Genomic DNA, 17,931 nt, shown 5'->3' with positions numbered 1-17,931 from the left:
CAAGGACTAGCTCTGCTGGCTCCGGCCTGATAGCCCTAGACCTCACCCAAGCTGGTGCAAACTTCCTGAGGCCCCTGCCTGCCTTTCGGGATCCCCCATCTGGCCCCTCGCAGTAATCTGATGTCTGCCAGTGCAACACAAGGCCTTCCTCAACCTCGGCGGCTCCTCACTGAGCCTCAGATAAAGCCCAGCCCCTGCCATCACGGTGGCTACAGGGGCCCGCCCACCTCTACAGTGCCCCCCCCCGGGCCCTCACCCGGGAATCTGAATGTCACCCCTCACCCCCCCTTCCCTCTTCCTCAGGCCCTGTCCCACTGGTGACCAAGCCTGGCCAGATCCTCTTCCAGCCAGTTCACCACCTGTCATGCCACCTCCACTGTGGCCTAACCTCCTCACTGCCACATGGACAGCTGCGCCAGCTTCCACCCTGGCCTCTTCCCATCCAGACCGCACTCCTCTTGCCATTCTCCACAGGGCACCAGAGGGGTCCTTCACACACGTGAATCTGATTGACTACAGCTTCCTCCTACTTCCAACTTTTGGGTGGCTTCTGGTGACTCTGAGCACAAAGGCCACAAGGCCCTGTGTGACTGCAGCCTGGTCATCCTCTCCAGCATTGTTTTCCTGTCTCCTATCACTTGCTGTCATTGATCCAGGAAAGCTCCCAGGGCCCCATGGAATGGTGGCATGGGTCCTGCTGGAGGAAGCACCGCTGGTGTGACAGGTAGGCTGCTAGTGCAAGGTAGCCACTGGTCCCGCTGCCTTCTCAGGAGAGCAAGGAGAGGGCCCTGCTTCCACAGTTGGCTGTGCCAGGGCATGACCAAGGTTTCCAGGGCTCACGTGGGCAGGGAGTGTGTGTTATGCTAATTAGACCTGGCTTCTCAGGACTGCCCTTCAGCCACACATTTCTAGAAAGCACAAGCACAATGAGTGCTTGGCATTGACAGATGGCCCCCAGAAGTAAATGAGTGTGAGTGTGTACATGTTTGGGAATATGCATGTGTTCATTATACAAGTGTGTCTGGGGATGGGAGTGAGTGTGCATGTATGTACCTATACTTCCCACACACATGTTTGTTGGTTTTGTGCATGTCTGTGTGTGAGTGTGTGGGTATATACGTGTACATGTTTATCTTTGAGGGTATTGATACGTGTGTGTGAATGTGTGTATACGCTGTATGTGTCTGTATTTGTGTGCATGTGTGTTTATGTGTGTGTTTGTGTCTGGGCATGGGTGAATGTCTACACGTGGTATATACACACGGGTGTGTATATGTGTGTATAAAGTGTGAGTGTAGGTGTGTGCATATGTGTGTATATGGATGTGTGTCAGTGTGTATTGTGTGGATGTCTATGGATATGTGGATGTGTCTGAGTTCATCTGCACAGGGTGTGTGTGTGTGTGTGTGTGTGCACAGATGTGTTTAGGTGTGTGTAGTAAATGAGTGTATGTGTGTGAGGGGTGCAGATCTGTTTGGTTGTGTGAGTATGTGTCTGTATTTTGGTGCAGTGTGTGTGTGTGTGTGTGTGTGTGTAGGTATAGGTAAATGAGTGCACTGGTGTTGTGTGCATGTGTGTGGATGTGCATATGTGTGCTTGTATTTGTATCTGGGTATTATCTACATGGGTGTGCGTGTGTAGAGATGATGAGTGTGGATGTATGTGGTGTGGATGTGATAGGTAGTTGAATGTGTGTCTGTATCAAATATATCTTCGTGAGGGTGGCTATGGGGTGCACATCACGTGTGTGTTCATATATCTGAGCCTCTGAGCAGGTGTTGGTGTTTATATACACGTGTTGGGGGTGAATGCAGTGGCATCGATGTATGTCTGTGACTGTATCTTCACAAGTGCGGATGTGGGGAGGGTGTGAGTGTGGGGGGAGTGTGCACACATGCTTGTATCCAGGTGTACGTGCACAGGTGTGTGTGTGAAGGTATATGCACTGTAGTGCATGTTTGTGTGTGTGTTGGGAGTGCAGTGGAGTGTAAACGTGCATCCACATCTGGGTTTATCTGTACATGGGTGTGTGTGTGTGTGCATGCATGTGTATATGTTGGCAGTGCAGATGGGCGTGTAGACGTGTGCGTGTATGCAGGTGTATCTGCCCAGATGTAGAGGCGAGGGAAGTTGATCTGTGTGTATGTGTGTGTTGTGTGGGGGATGCCTACCTGCAAGCGGGGTCTGGGTAGTGTCTGCCTGGGCCCTTGGACCCCACACAAACCCCTGACAAGTCATTACCCCTCTATCTTCCCAGGTTTCCACAGGTGTCAAATGGGAAACGGCAACAGCTTTTATCTCACAAGTTGGCTCTGAGCATTCGATTGGCTTCCCCAGCATCAGATCTCTCCCAAGGGACCCAAGTCAGTGGGCTCAAGGACAGCCTTGCCTTGGGCTCAGATTAGTGAATACTCCAGTTTCCTATAGTCTGCCTGGAACATGCTGCGGGCAAAGGCAGGGAGAGGCTGCAAGCCTGGGCCCCCTTCGCTGGGTATCCTGGTCCCCGTCTCCCTTTGGCCTGGTCTGCCCAGGACCCAGAGCTGGGTTCATCTCATCAGGACAGTGACAGCTCCTCAGCCATCGACTTCCGTACTTATGTGTGTCAGATGAGGCTGAGCAAAGAAACACCAAATTTAATAAAGCCCAGGAACTGAGAGAGCTCTCCAACCCAAATCAATCCTCGATGTGTTTTTAATTAAGTTATAGCCCTTGTGATTAAAGAGTGTGAATTTCATTACTGTGACCATTTATCAAAGAGCGTACCTGCTGAACCTTTCCAATAACCAGGGAAGAAGGCTTTTTATTTTCATCAACACCAAGTACCCCGCTTCTATCTCAACTGACTCATCAGAGAAAATTGTCACCCCTCCCGAGCTACCACCCACTCAGTACTGACAAAACCATGCCTGCCCCCCACATTTCCCGTCACTAGGCCAAGGCAGGTGAGTGTAAAACCTCTGATTTGGTTCAAGCATCTCTCCCAACCCTCAGCCAGGTGACCCAACTGCCAAAGCTCAGCCCAGGCCTCAGGAGTTAGGTTGCATGGGGGCAGGGGCGGGGGGAGTCTGAGCATTCTCAAATGTTAAGTCTGGCCTTCCTTGAACCATGGTCTGCTTCAAATGTTGGCCTGACCACAGCCCATGGGGCTCCATGAATGAATGAAGACTGAAAGTTAGCAACTGAAAGGCCACTTCAGGGACTGTGCCTCTGCTGATTTCTACATGTGTGTATATGTGCATGTGTTCTTTATGTTTTCCAAGATTGTTTTATTGAAGTACTATATACAGAAAAGTGCCCAGATCGTGTGTGTACTGGATAAATTTCACAATGCGAACACACTTGTGGAATCAGAACCACATCAAGAGACAGAACATTAGTACTTCCCCCCAAGTCCCCATGATGTCCCTCGTGATCACTAATCCCACCGCCCCCCCAATGGTAACCACTGTTCTGAATTCTACCCGCATTTGTTTAATTTTGTACTTTACTTAAAAGGAATAATAAAGAACTTGCTTTTTTTGTGTCTGGTTGTTTTACTCAACATTATGTTTCTGAGATTTGTATCCATTCTGCACCTGATGAATATTTGGGTTTCCAGTTTGGGCAGTATGAGCATTGCTGTTATTACCATTTGTGTACATGTCACTGATGAACATATATATATATATATATATATATGCATTGCAGTTATAATACTTAGCAGTGGAATAGTTGGATCATGCATGTATGTTCAGGTGTAGTAGATATAGCCATATTGCCATACTGTTTTCCAAAGTGGTTATACAATTTACATTTCCATTAGCAGAATATGAGCGGTCTGATTAATCTACCTCTGTAGCCAGGATGACCCTTCAGAATTGTCCCACACTGAGGCCGGGGGACTGAGTCTTGCACCTCATAGCAACCAGTCATCGGAGGCCCCTACTCCTGGGAAAAGGAGGTGACTTCAGGCGAGGTGGCTCTTTACAGCCTAGGGCGATCACCAGGAGGGGGAGCTCATCTAGAGTTGTCAGCTGTCAACACTCTGCTTGGGTGCTTCAGTCGTGAAGGGGAATCTGGGTAGCACACTACAGAGTCTATTACAGTAGTGGTATTGCTTAGGAGTTGGAATTTGCATTTTTTCTGGTGACCCCTGAGGTTGCACATCTTTTGGCCATTTGGATAGCCTCTTTTGTGAAGTGTTTCTTTGGGTCCTTTGCCAAGTTTTCTACTGGGATATCTGTGTTTTGTTACTAGTTTGAGGATTACTTTATATATCCTAGATAGTCCTTTGGATATGTATACTGGACATATATCTCAGAGAACTGTCCAGAATGTACAATATATAAAGAATTCCTACAAATCAATATGAAAAAGACACTTCAATAGAAAAATTGGCAGAGGACCTGAATATATATATAGCAAATATCTTCTCCCTTCTCTGAGAACGGCCTTTTCCCACTCTTAATGTTTGTTTGATAAACAAAAGTTGATAATTTTAATGTAGCCTAATGTATTATGTTTTTAATATGATTAGTTCATTTAGTGTCCCGTTTAAGCTACCTTTGCCTACTCTAAAGTCTGAAGATGGTCTCCTTTTTTCCTCTAAAATACATGGTTTTCTACCTTTTACACTTCACCTAGAGTTGGTTTGGGTATGTAACATGAGGGAGGAGTCACACTGTATGTTTCCCATGTGACATTCAACTGACCCATAATAATTTAGTGAAAAGACAATCTTTTCTAATGATATATGTGTGGGTCTGTGTCTGGACTCCATTCTGTTCCATTTTCAAATTCACTTTTAATTGTCCTTGCACCAATGTCACATTGTCATATTTATTATAACATTTTTGATATCTAGCTATATAAAAAAGAGTTGTTAAGCCGGCTTGGATTTTTGCTCGAATTGAGTCAAATCTCTGGGTTAATGTGAGGAAAGTTTATGTTATATACGGTATTTGGTCTTCTGGCCCCTTACTAATGGCATATCTCTCCTTTCGTTTTGAATTTCTTAATTTCTCTCGATAATGTTTTCTTATTTTCTGTGTAGAAGTTTTGCACATCTTTCATTTATTTCGTGGGTTTATTTTTAAAAATGTAACTGATTCCTACATATTGACTTTGTATCCTGCTACTTTATGAATTCTAGTAGTTTATAGATTCCATTGGATTTATTATGTATGCAATCATGTAGCTTGTGAATAATAGATTTATTTATTTTCTGTTTAACTACATTGGACACTTGGTACAATGTGGAATGGAAGTGGGGATAGTGGGCAACTTTTCCTCATTCCCAGGATATGGGTAAAGATTTTAATATTTCACTGCTGATTATGAATGGTTGCCATGGTTTTTGTAGCTTCTTTTTATCTGATTAGAAAGTTCCCTTCTACTCCTAATTTGCTAAGAGATTTTTGTTCATTTGCTTGATTATGGGTGCCTATGAATGTTGTCAAATGCTTTTCTGCATCTATTTATTTAAAAAAAATTAATGTTATATTTTTGAGAGACAGAGAGAGACAGAGCACAAGCAGGGGAAGGACAGAGAGAGAGGGAGACACAGAATCTGAAAGGCTCCAGACTCTGAGCTGTCAGCACAGAGCCCGATGCAGGGCTCAAATTCACAAACTGAACTGTGAGATCATGACCTGAGCCGAAGCTGGATGCTTAACCGACTGAGCCACCCAGGTGCCCCTTTTCTGCATCTATTTAAATAATTGTATGCTTTTCCCCTTTTTTTGTTAATATGATTAATCAGATTGATTGATTTTCTAATATTAAACCACCCTTGCATAGCTGGAATTAAACTCAATTGGTTGTTGAATTAGATTATGTTTCCCTAGAAGCAGACACTGAGTCAAGTACAGGAATACAAGGAGGTGATTCCTGAAAACACCAGAAGTGCTCCCTCTTTTTCTTTTTCCCTCTGTTTCTCTGCAAACACACACACACACACACACACACACACACACGTGAATGGGGCAATAAACATATATGAATATATATGCATGGATGTATAATGAATGTAATTTGGGGATAGATACATGTGTATATTTATATGTGTATATTGTTAGGGTTAGGCGTAGGCTAGGGTAAAGGTAAGAGTCAAGAACTAAAAATTTTAGCAGTCAAAGGCTTTATTGGGAACAAGGGTCTCGGGCGAGGTTCCATGACTCAGGGAGAGAGAGAGAGGAGTCAGGGAAGTCACGCCCGGGTGTGGTGGGTTGGGGTTTTTAAGCTGCAGCGGTTCCGGGTTTAGGTCCGGGTGGGCCTTTTTCGCGTCAGGTTGTGCTGTCACTCGGTGATTGGTTGACCTCCAATTCGTTCCAGCACATTACGGGGGCTTTTCCTTGGGTTGCGCTGGCAAGATGGCCGTCCCCTCTACTGTGGTTCCAAGGACATCCTAACATATATAAAGCATATTAATATATATTATAGGTGTATATGTATTGGATTTGATTGGCTAATATTTCTTATTTTCTCTTTTCTTGTTTTTTAAATTTTTTTAATGTTTATTTTTTGAGAGAGAGACAGAGTGTGAGCGGGGGAGGGGCAGAGAGAGAGAATGAGACACAGAATCCGAAGCAGGCTCCAGGCTCCGAGCTGTCAGCACACAGCCCGACACAGGACTCGAACTCACAAGCTGTGAGATCATGACCTGAGCTGAAGTCAGATGCTTAACTGACTGAGCCACCCAGGCGCCCCTTTTCTTTTCTTTTTTTTTTTTTTAAGTAGGCTCCATGCCCAACATGGGGGCTTGAATTCATGACCTTGTGATTAAGAGTTGCATGCCCTAGAGACTGAGCCACCTGGGCACCCTTGATTGGCTAGTATTTCATTAAGGACTTGTGAGACTATGTTCATGAGAGAAATTGGTCTATAATGTTTCTTTCTTGTAATATCCTTGTCAGGTTTTGGAGTCAAGGTTATAGTGATCTCATCAAAAAAGGAAGTGCTCCCACCTTTTCTATTCTCTGCAATAGCTTTTGTAAGGTTAGTGGTTTTTTTTTTTAATGTAAGGTTAGTGTTTTTTAATGTTTATTTATTTGAGAGAGAGAGAGAGAGGAGGGGCAGAGAGACAGGGGGGGAAGACAGAGGATCCAGAGTAGGCTTCATGCTGACAGTACAGCCCAATGTAGGGCTTGAAACCATGAATCATGAGATCATGACCTGAGCTGAAGTTGAGTACCCATGCTCAACCGACTGAGCCACCCAGCACTCCAGGTTAGTGTTATTTCTTAAATGCTTAGAAGGATTCACATCCATCTGGGCCAGGAGTTTCTTTACAGGATGGTTTTTAACTAATTTTCAACATCAATAATAGATATGGGACTACTCAAATTTTCTGTTTCTTCTTCTGTCAGCTTTGGAAGTTGTATCATTTTTTTTTTTTTAAACCTCTAAGCACAAGAGAGCACCTAACTTGAGACATCATGTGAAGTAAATGATCCTTGCAGAGATGCAGGCAGTTTCCCTGGCTGCTTCGGGGATGCAAAAGGTTAAATTCATATATGATAGGAATGAACTTGTCGAGTCAGAGCATAAAATGATCTGGAGGCAAATGCTAATGCATTGACTCTGAAGCATTTCCATGTTATCAACAGCCCTCTGTGATTATGTAAATTGGAAATAAATGGCATTCACAGGAGCACATACGGATAATTAGCACAGCACTGAGGAAGCTAGTTGTAGAAGGCAATTGTGACAAATCTACAAAAATAATGATTCTTGGTTAATAGCTAATGATACATATCAGGAGTAGGGCTACGGTGCTGTCCTCCTCTGGAGTGTGTTCTCCTTCCTCCCTCAGCCAGTCCTCCCTGCAGTGCTGAGCTCTACCTGACCCACTGCCAGGACTGAGAAATTGAAGACTCCAGGCCAGGATGCCACGGAAGTCTATCGCAAGGCAAGATTCAACAGCTCCCTTCTCAGTTTGCAGATGGGCTGGAAGAGCACCAGTAAGAATGCTCAAATGTCAAGCTTGTTTAAAAGCCAAGGTGTTTAACAAATGAATACGGGGCTGGGGTTTCATTACTAACACAGATCAGCAGCAGCACCCAAGTCACAGTCCCTCCCGTCTCACCTTCCAGTAGCAATTCGTAGAGAATGCATGTCAATTCCACAGCTCAGTCTAATGTATGGAATAACACAAGGGCACCAGTGCTATTAAGATCAAATGGGGTTTGACTAAAAGGCCCATGGAGCACGGAAACAACACTTTTTAAAAATCTGTGCACACAGGTTGCATGGTGGGGACCTGAGAATTGATGCAAGAACAGTGGCAGTTGTGGGAACTCCCTGGGTTTCGGACACTCTGAGCACTGTGAGGTACTCTGTGTAGGTGCAGGAGCAACTCAAAGCAGGGAAGGAAGCTGGAGCGGAAATCTCTCGTGGATAGGGCTGGGGAGAGGGCTGATGTATGGGCAATCAGCCTCTTCAAGGCTGTGCAGAATTTAATGATGAGCTCTGGCCAATTGTAATACTTTTCACTGGCCCAGGGAGGGTCTTTTCTGCTGGCCAGAGTCCCCAGTACAGGAGTAATTGACAGGGGGGTTGGAAGCCTAGATCCTGGTTCTGAGAGGCCACTGGCTCATCATGTGGTCTAGGTGAGTTTCTCTGCTTTACCTTAATTCTTCAAGGTGGTGGCCAGGTAAAATCCTTTACCTTGTGGCTAGAGAGCTGACACTCACTGGAAGTGCAAGTATTTGGTAGGTGGGGTGGGCAGGCCACTGTGGTTCCTTTAGGCCTTTGCCCTAGAGCCAAGTCACTGAAGCTTTTGACAAAAAATTGCCCTGGAAATCAAAGCCGGATTGAAGTCCTATTTCTGCCAGTAAATCACTGGGTGACCTTGGGCAATTTCCTGCTCCACACAGTGTCCCCAAATGTCCCATGGGAGTGTCCCCCAATTTTGAGGACAGCAGTTCTCAAGCCTTTTGGTCTCAGGGTGCCTTTATGCTCCAACAATTATTGAGGACTTCACAGAACTTTTGGTTATGAAGGCTCTATCTATTGATATTTTTAGCTTTAGGAATTTAGATTGAGAAAACTTTAAAGTATTTATTAATTCATTTTAAAATAATGATAATATAACCACAGCATATTAATGTAAATCACTATACTTTCCAAAACAAAAATGACCAAAGAGAAGAATGGCATTTTTGCACATTTTTACAAATCTCCTTAAAGTCAGGCGTAATAGAAGATAGCCACATTCTTGTATCTGCTTCTGCATCCAGCCTGCTGTGATATCACAGCTGTCGTCTCTAGAAAAATTCACTGTGTGGTTGTGAGAGAAGGCAAGTGGAAAAGGCAAATGCATCTTGGTTTTACCGTGAAAAGAGTTTTGATCCTGTGGGCTTTCGGGGGTCCCTACCCACATTGTGTGATGTGCCACTCTGAAATCGCCAGGACTATGTTCCGTGTTTGCACCACTGAAGACCATACATATCCCTCCATTCCAGATCAGGTCCTGGACCAGGTGTCCTGGCCCCCCAACAAGGTGTCTACACATTGATCTTTAAGCTTGCTTTGGGAAGGGGCCACTTTCTCACCCCCAAATCCTGAGAGAAGTGAGTCATTTTATTTCCAGAATCCTTACCTGCACTGGGGTCAGGCCACAGACAGGACTGTGTCTACCTACCAACTCAGGGTCTGTAACCGGCGCCAAATTGCCTTAGGCTATAACAGAGGAAAGAAAAACAAAATAAAAACCAATAGAAACTAGCAAACAAGTATGCAAAAGGTATGTTTAGTTTCCTGTTAGAGAAATGGAACGACTAATTCATACATCAAGATCATTTGGTATGGCACGTGGAGTGGGCTTTCTAAACAGTGGGGCTGCTGTTTAGTGGAAAGCAGTATGCTGTGGAATTGTGCTCAGAAGGACACAAGGACAACAGGCCACTAATGCTGCAGCCAACACCGCAATGCGGTCTCCTGCGTTCAGAGGGACGGTGGAGTTATTCAAGTACTGGACTGCAATCCAAAGACTCAGGTTTGGGCAGGGGGAGTTCTGTTGCCAGTTCCACGTCTGTGTGATCTGGGCGAGTGAGCTCCCCCTGGCTCCACCCCCTATCTGTAAAATGGACAGTGTTACCACCCTGTCCCTTCTCAGGGCTTTAGGGCACCCCAGCCACCAAGATGGCTGAAGAAGGCCCTGGGAGATTGCAGCGTGCTCTGAAGATGTTAGAGCCCCTCAAAAAGAGGCCACAGACCAGAACTGGGCAGGGCAGCACCCGTTGTGGAAGCCCCCAGCCCGGCTTTCTTGGGGAGTAATGTCCAAATTCTCCCCACCAGTCATCCTCCCTGCCCACTCTCCAAGGATCCCGTCTCCATGCTGGCACAATGAGAGGGTGGGAAGGCCAAGTTCAGAAAGTGTCTTTCTGTTCTCAGTTTCTCACAGGCTTAGCTGAAGCACCACCACCCCACCCCCATCTGCTGGTGGTAGCAGATGTGACTTCCCTGGGTTTGGGTTGAGAGATAATGGTTTCCCTTTAAAAGCTTGCTGGTAATTTCCACGTTCTCTGCTAAGCTCTGGGAAGCAGCTGTGGTCATACACCCAGGGGTTTTTACCAATCTCTCCATTTGGAGCTCTTGCTGTCTTTTGCGTACCTCCTATCAGCTACTGGACAAACTGTGACCTGCCCTCAGGCAGGCTGGCCAGCTGAGGTTGACAGTAGGGCCTGATCCACCAAAGCGACTGTGGACAGCAGCTGGCAGAGGGCCGGGATGGCACTGTGGCTGGTTCCAGAGGCAGCAGAGGGGTGACAAGCACAGACTGCTTTAACTGCTACTCAGAGAACAAAGAAAACTTTACCCTCATGATCCTATTTATATATACGTGGATCTCCGTGGAACCACCACACAGAACAATGGTTGCCTAGGATCAAAGCCAGAATGGCTGCCACCCACCCAAAGACCTTCTACTGTCCACTGTCACTCGTTGGGACAGAGAGGGAGGAGCCAGTTGGCTTAGGGACAAGTTCAACTTGGAGAGCATTAATGAAGACACACCTGGGGAAGGCCACACGTGACTGAACTGAGGGGCCCTCAGCTTCATCGGAAGGGACAAGAACCAGCCTCAGCACTTGTGCTGGTCCTCACTTCACAGTGTGTAATGTGCCGTGACATCCACCGTCTTCCTGGAAGCAAGAGGTCAGCAAACAAGCAAGGTTCAGAAAGGTGAGGTGACTCAGTTGCCCAGAGACCTGTACCTGGTGTGGTAGGCAGAATTCTGGCCTCTCAAAATGTCTGCGTCCTAATCTCTGGAACCTACAAATATGACACAGCGAAAGGGACACTGCAGATGTGATTAAGGATCTCGAGAAGGAGAGGTCATCCCAGACTATCTGCATGGGTCCTAAGTGCCATCACAAGCATCCCTGATCAGAGGAAGGCAGAGGAGGTTTGACATGACAGAAGAGGGAAAGACCACATGATGCTGGAAGCAGAGACCAGAGGGACACACCTTGAAGATGGAGGAAGGGCCATGAGGCAAGGAGTGCAGGTAGCCAGCAGAAGCTGGAAAGGGCAAGGAAACGGATTCTCTCCTCACGGACTACAGGAGTGGCCAGCCCAGCTGACCAAGTGTGGGGTTCCACCCTCCAGAACTATATGAGAGTAAATTTCTGTTGTTGGAAGCCACTGAGTTGGTGGTAGTTCATTACGGCAGCCACAGGAAACCAAAACAGTTGGCTAGTGACGAAGCTGGCACAGAGGCCAGTGCTCACCATGCAAACAGAGTCAGAGCCTCCCTAGGGCCTGCACGGGTTGGGGGTGAATGACGATGGAAGGACTTCAGAGAGAGAGAGTGGTGGTTCAGGAGCAGGAAGCTGCTGGAAGCCACCAGCTTAAAGTCCCTTGCTTGAGGCTCATCATGTGATTTACCCGATCGCTTCAAGGAAGGGACTAGAAGCATGGAGGCCATGGCCTGTCCTTGGCCCAAAGAGTTCGGAGAATCAGTTCATCGCTGACTGAGACTGGACTGGTGACTTCTGGATTCTGGCACTGCCTCCTTCACTGAACCCTGGGTGTCCCTGCCAACCCAAGGCGGCTACGGTCTGACTCCAGGCTCCTGTGGCACTGAGGTGTAAGTCCAGTAGGGGAGTTGGGGTCAGCGTTCTCACTCCAGTGGCTGTGGAAATTGGCCATTTACCTCAGAGAGAGAGAACCTTGGCAACTTTTGGAGGCTCTTCCTTCCTTTGTGGTCTAACAGCAGTAGGCAGATCAGGCTGGGTGGGAAGGATTGAGTTCCACGTTCTTCCCTCCCAGTGGTCACAGTAGGTGGCACAGGGAAGTGTCATGGTTGACAGGTGGGTGGCACTTTGTGATGTGAAAATTAAAATCACCAGGAAACGTGGGCATTCCTTCTCTTCTCTCCCCTCTCCAACTCCCCTCCCCTGAGTTGCTCTCTCTATTCTTCTTCCTCTGTTGCCTTTTTTCCTGGTTCACTGTATAGCCCTCAAATTCCTCCAACTCTCTGGTTGACACCTGGATTTCAGAGCTTTTAAAAACGACTTTGAATCTTTAAGGTGTGTGCAAACTGCTCACTTTGAGCAGTGGTCGGGGGTGGGGGTGGGACAAAGAAGAGACTGCTATCCATCACACTACAGTAGCCCCAGCATCTCTACTTTGTGAGTCCCAGACAAGCTTGAAAAATTAATTTTTCTTCCAAAACTCTATTTATAGTGAGCACTTCCAAGTCATTTTCTTAAGCTCCTACTATATTCCCAACTTCAGTCCAGTTAATTTCTGTCAATTTCAAGATTTGCATGTTGGCGATCTACTCTACATTTTACCACGCAGGGGGAAGGGCTTTCTTCTAATGAGCAGTGATTGGAATGGAAATGCCCTGAAGCCCGCCAAGGTGATCCCTGAAACACCTTAGCACTTAGCACACAGACACCTACTGAGCAGGTTTCCAACCACCTGAGTGTTTTGATGGTGCGTGAGTGACAAAATTTTAAGACACCTTTTTTCTGGGGACATGGGTTCCACCCTCCCTCCATGTCTCCAGCATCCGTAAACATTACAGTTTCTTTCTTTTTTCTTTCTTTTGTTTTGTTGAGAGAGAGAGAGACAGAGAGGCAGAGAGAGAGAGAGAGCACAGGAGCGGGCTTGGGGGGAGAGGGGCAGAGGGAGGGAAAGAATCCTAAGCAGGCTCCACACTCAGTATGGAGCCTGACACGGGGCTCGATGCCACAACCCTGGGATCATGACCTGAGCTGAAATCAAGAGTCTGATGCTCAACCAACTGAGCCACCCAAGTGCCCCAAATATTACAGTTTCTAAAGTACTTTCAGAAATGTATACCTTTTTTTTTTCCTCCCTCGCCATTAGTCTGGGCATATCCCATTTCATAGGTCAAGGGCATCCCCAGGGCCACCCAGCTAGCTCAGGAATGGAGTCTCTGAAATGGTGAAGCTTCAAATGCCCTTGTTGTATAAATGTGGACACTAAGGCTCCAAAGAGGAAAGGGGCCCTGAAACTTGCAGGCGGCCCAGCAGGACAGAAATTCCGTCTTGCCTGCCCTACTCCTCCCTCCCCCGCCCCCGCCCCCCTCCTGGGCCCAGGCACTAGGCCACTACCTTTGCCTCCAAAGCCAGGTCCCAGCCTGGGGAGAAGCCGCATCTGTTTTTGAGAAACTGCCAGAGCACAGCAGAAGAAGGGGTGTGTGCGCGTGAGCTAGTACAAGGACCGTGTGCTCTTGCCATCCGGCCCATCTCAGGGCTGGGAGGCTGCCAGGAAGTCAGTACAGATGCACTGGTTTCACACCGGAGCTTTCTGTGGCAGCGCTGTGGGTGAAACACTGTTTAGCAAATGGAATCTTCAAACTCCCCCCCCCCCCCCGCCCTCCCCCCCCCACCATCTAATGCAGCCTCAGGAGAACTTCTTTTATGAAGCAAAGGGTCTTCTTGTCATGCAAATCACCACCCCCTAATTGGACTGCTTTGTAACTCCTGTGCCTTCAATTGCTTAAGGGGACCAAGTCCCTTTATCACCAATAGGACATTTCTGTTTTGTTTCGCACAAAGCTAGGAAGGTGCCAACTTCAACTTGGACCTCACTGCTGCCTCCTCTAGACGGGGAGAAAACCCACTTGCACCCCTGTGGCAGACCCGGTCCCAGCCCGCCACCTCCCCTCCCCTGCCCAGGGCAGGTTTGTGCGGAACATTTAATCTGGAGGCAGGGAGTGCAGGTGGCAGTCCTTACCACCTGGAGCTGGCTCCTAGAGAGTGCCCGCATCCTCCAAGGCTTGAGAAGAATACCAATTGCCTGGTTACTGGGCCCCCTCAGGAGCCCACAAGAGGAAATTAAAAGGCATACACACGCCTGGAATAAAGGACCCTCTTCTTGCAGCTAATCACCGAAATTGGTCACTGTGTTGTCCCCTCCCCTCTCTGGTGAAAGACACGGTCTTTCTCTTGTTCTGTTCCATCACTACGTTCTCAGAAATGTGTGAGAGGGGCTGAGCTTCACACGGGCTCCCCCTCCTAGAGCCCTCCACCCCCAGCCCTCCTTTTCTCCCCAGTCCAGGCTTCTGTCAGCAGGAGGGGCGTCAGTTTGTCCAGTCTGATGTCGGATGCAGGAGACAGCCCAGTCCTGGCACCAAGGCCACACCGGTGGGAGGAATGGCTCCGCATCTCTAAGAATGCCTCCTGCATGGCCCTTTGCGGGTTGCAAAACGCCTCCACTTCCCTCTCCGTGTGTGCTGCACAACCGGATCGGCCGCACCACTGCCACTTGCCCTCAAAGTGGCCTGAAGTGACAGTCGTGGATGTCAGGGTCTTTAGCCCCAGGACCAGGGTGGGGACCCTCCGTGCTTCAGAGTCTGCTGCCTCCTGCCGGTGTGTGACTCTGGCCCCGGCCCACAGGGCAATGGGAGGCTCTCTAAGAGGAGTCTGGGCAGTCCTGGTGCAGGGGAGATGTCCCCTCCCTCAACACCTGCAGAAAAGAAGCAGGACGAAGACCTCAAGGAAGAGCCTCCCTTTCCCCTGCCAGGCTAGCCATGGGGTCGGGTCACCTGACCTCCAGGGCTGCCTTCCCCACGAGTTCTGGAGAGTTGATATGAGCTGTGGTCTTCCCTCCTGTCGTGGCTGTGGGCACTTCGCTCTGAGTGTCCTGTGGGAGGCACGGCCTGCAATCTTGGGGTTGATGGAGAATCCTAATATTCATACTATAGTGTGTTGAATGGTGCCCCCAAAAGATATGTCTACCTGGAACCTGTGAATGTGACCTTATTTGAAAAAGTGTCTTTGTAGATATAATGAAATTAAGGATCTCCAGATGAGATATTCTGGATTATCCAGGTGGATCCTAAATCCAATGACAACAGGGCTTATAAGAGAGGGAAGGAGATTTGAACCACACAGGGAAGGAGGTGATGGTAAAGCTGGAGGCAGAGATTGGAGTGGTGCAGCCCCAAGCCAAGGAATGTCAGGGGCCACCAGAAACGAAGAGGTGACAGAAGATTCTCCCTTGGAGCCTTCACACAAAGCAGAGCACTGTGGACATCTCGATTTCTCCTCTGACCTCCAGAATTGGAAGAGAATACATGCAACCATACATACATTTCTGCATGAATAAATACATTTCTATCCTCTTAAGTCACTCACTTGGTGGCCATTTGTAATGGCAGCCATAGGAAGCCAGCACACACACTCTAGCAACAGTACCACAGAGAGGCAGGAGGAAGGAGGATGAGGGAGACAGAAGAACTGAGAGGAAACTACCATCAGCCCCGAAGCTAACACTTCCAAGCATCTGTCCAGGACAGAGCAGGCCCTTCCCTTGGCCCTGGTGCACAGGGACGGCTGAGGGGGTGGGGGGAGGGTTGCGGGGAGACTGGCTGGGAGCCCAGGCAGTGGCTCTGCTGGCCGGCCAGCCTTACTTGGCAGAGCAGCACAGGTGGGGGTCACTTGCTGGACTGCCCATGAGTTCAGGAGAGAGAAGACTAGTTTCTGAGCTGGAGACAATGGCCCCAGAGATGGCCCTTCAGGGAGGCTGCATGGCCAGCCTCACCCACCACCTCTGAGCCTCCCCAGTTCCTTCCCCAACACCACGGAGCTGCCCCCACAGGAAAGCAGGAGGCTCGGCACACTCAGCGCACTGGTACATCCAGCCCTGTGGTTATCCTACCTGGCACCATTTTTTTCTCTCTCCTGGGGAGCATGTCTCAGTAACTGCCCAGAAACCTGGGCTCCCCCAGATCCCTTCTCTCCACAGCCACTCAACAAGCAATCTTGTCGACTCACTTGCTAAGTATTTCTCTTCCTCTGCTGGCTTCCCTGCCATGTGTCAGCTGCTACTGCGGTCCAGGTCTTGGACCCCTCCCAGGGAGGGATGCGGCTGCTCCTTTCCCCTGTCACTCCTTTGCACACAACCATTTCTCCTGTTGTGAGTCCCATGGGACAGAAAAACATTGCTAGGCAGCCAGAGTAGCACTACGCGGCCTGCTCTTGGCTATGAAAGGAGCTGGGACGTAGGGCCACAGACATTGAGGGGGGGTGTGGAAGTGTCGTCTGTGCAGAGTGGCTGGTGCACCTGAGGCCTCTGGCAGGTGGGAGGTGGGCTGCAGAGGGAATTTTCAGAGCCCGTGCTTTCTCACTCGTTAATGCCGTCACACTCGGCACTATACAGGGATAACTTTGACGTGGTTTTGCTGCCTTATTTCTTCCTGAAAAAAAAAAAAAACATCAAATTATTTGCATCTTTTCAATGACACCATCTTAAAATTGAGGACACACTGTATTTTGGCGGTTCAGAAACTTGACTTTGGTTTTGCGTGCTGTTCTGCATGGGCTTGGTGGTGTTCATGTCTGTTCTGTCCATTTGGAACAGCTGATTATCTTAGCTGGCAACAGCCAAATACACCCACAGCTATTTTTTTTAAAAAGTCTGTCTTATTGAAATCCTTGCAAGAAAAGTGACTTTTTATTGCAACTGCAGAATTTTCTAGCCCTTAGCTCTTCGCTGTGTTTTTATAATATAATGCTTGAGAGTGGGAAATTGTTTAGAGCTCTGCAGGCACATCAGAGCACAGCATGGGGCCCCAACATTATAGCCTTGATCTCCTTCCATCATTATCATTTGCATGGCTAGCGCCTCACAAGCCCAAGCCCTGAACTCCTTGAGGGCATAGTTTCTGTCCTTTTCAGGGCTGCAACCTCAATCACTAGCACTTAGTATGTCTGGCACCCATAAAAATTTTCTAAGTGAATGAACAGCTCATTGGGAACTGAGGCTCCAAGCAGGTCACAAGCAAGCACAAGGCAGAGCTGGGATGTGACCCCAGGGCTGATGTCAGGGTTCATGCTCTGTCCCCTCCCTGCACCATAGTGATGGCAGAATGGAGTTCTTGGGCTGATGCTTCCCTGAAAGCAGGTGTGAGGAGGCTGAGGGCCAAGAAGAAGCTGGGGACAAAACCAGCAAGTCCCTGAGTGGGTAGGACACAAGGGGGCGGCTGAGGATGGCTACCAGGGGCTGTGTATCCTGAGGAGGGCCAAGTCAAAGAGGTTCTGGGCACAGACTCCAGGGGTGCGGCTGAGTTGGGGTTTGGGTATGATGTTTAGCCATGGCCTTGGGGGGCCTTACATTTCAGCAGCCAGAGGAGCTGAGAGGTCTGGCTTTGGTTGAAAGAAGGAGGAACCAGGAAAGGGGGCTCAGGGGACATCTGTACTCATCTCAGGTGTCAACAGAATGAATGTCAAATCCCTGTGCCAAGACAACTGTGCCAAGACAAGGGCGGGTATGCCTGGGAGATGGTGGACCGGGGGCATCCGGCAGAAAAGGGGCAGCAAGAGAGGCCAGGGCAGGAGTGAGTCTCTTTGGATGCCATCTACTATACCAGATGACACTGCACCCCTTCCATCTCAGCTGATTTTCCTAGCTTTCCACCCCTCTGGGAATTGGTTAGCTTCCTTGCCAACCAAGCAATGGAAGAAGCAATAA

General features: G+C 48.4%; 1 long non-coding RNA gene across 2 annotated transcripts; it reads right to left on the bottom strand.

Annotated features, from left to right (window-relative positions):
* Positions 1 to 6,111: 6,111 nt before the first annotated feature.
* LOC107180815 lies at positions 6,112 to 16,653 on the bottom strand. Of its 2 annotated transcripts, none has more exons than XR_006213593.1 (5): positions 16,236 to 16,653; positions 13,569 to 13,775; positions 10,996 to 11,123; positions 9,581 to 9,660; positions 6,112 to 6,385 (listed from the first exon to the last, which is right to left on the bottom strand). It is a non-coding gene; the product is annotated as an uncharacterized LOC107180815 (long non-coding RNA). The 2 variants fall into 2 exon arrangements; XR_006213594.1 differs by having other exon boundaries at positions 16,525 to 16,653.
* Between the last annotated feature and the right edge of the window lie 1,278 nt (positions 16,654 to 17,931).

The sequence above is a fragment of the Panthera tigris genome, chromosome X (genome assembly GCF_018350195.1).
Source record: "Panthera tigris isolate Pti1 chromosome X, P.tigris_Pti1_mat1.1, whole genome shotgun sequence".
Taxonomy (NCBI): domain Eukaryota; kingdom Metazoa; phylum Chordata; class Mammalia; order Carnivora; family Felidae; genus Panthera; species Panthera tigris.
This window is presented reverse-complemented; position numbering and strand designations above follow the sequence as displayed.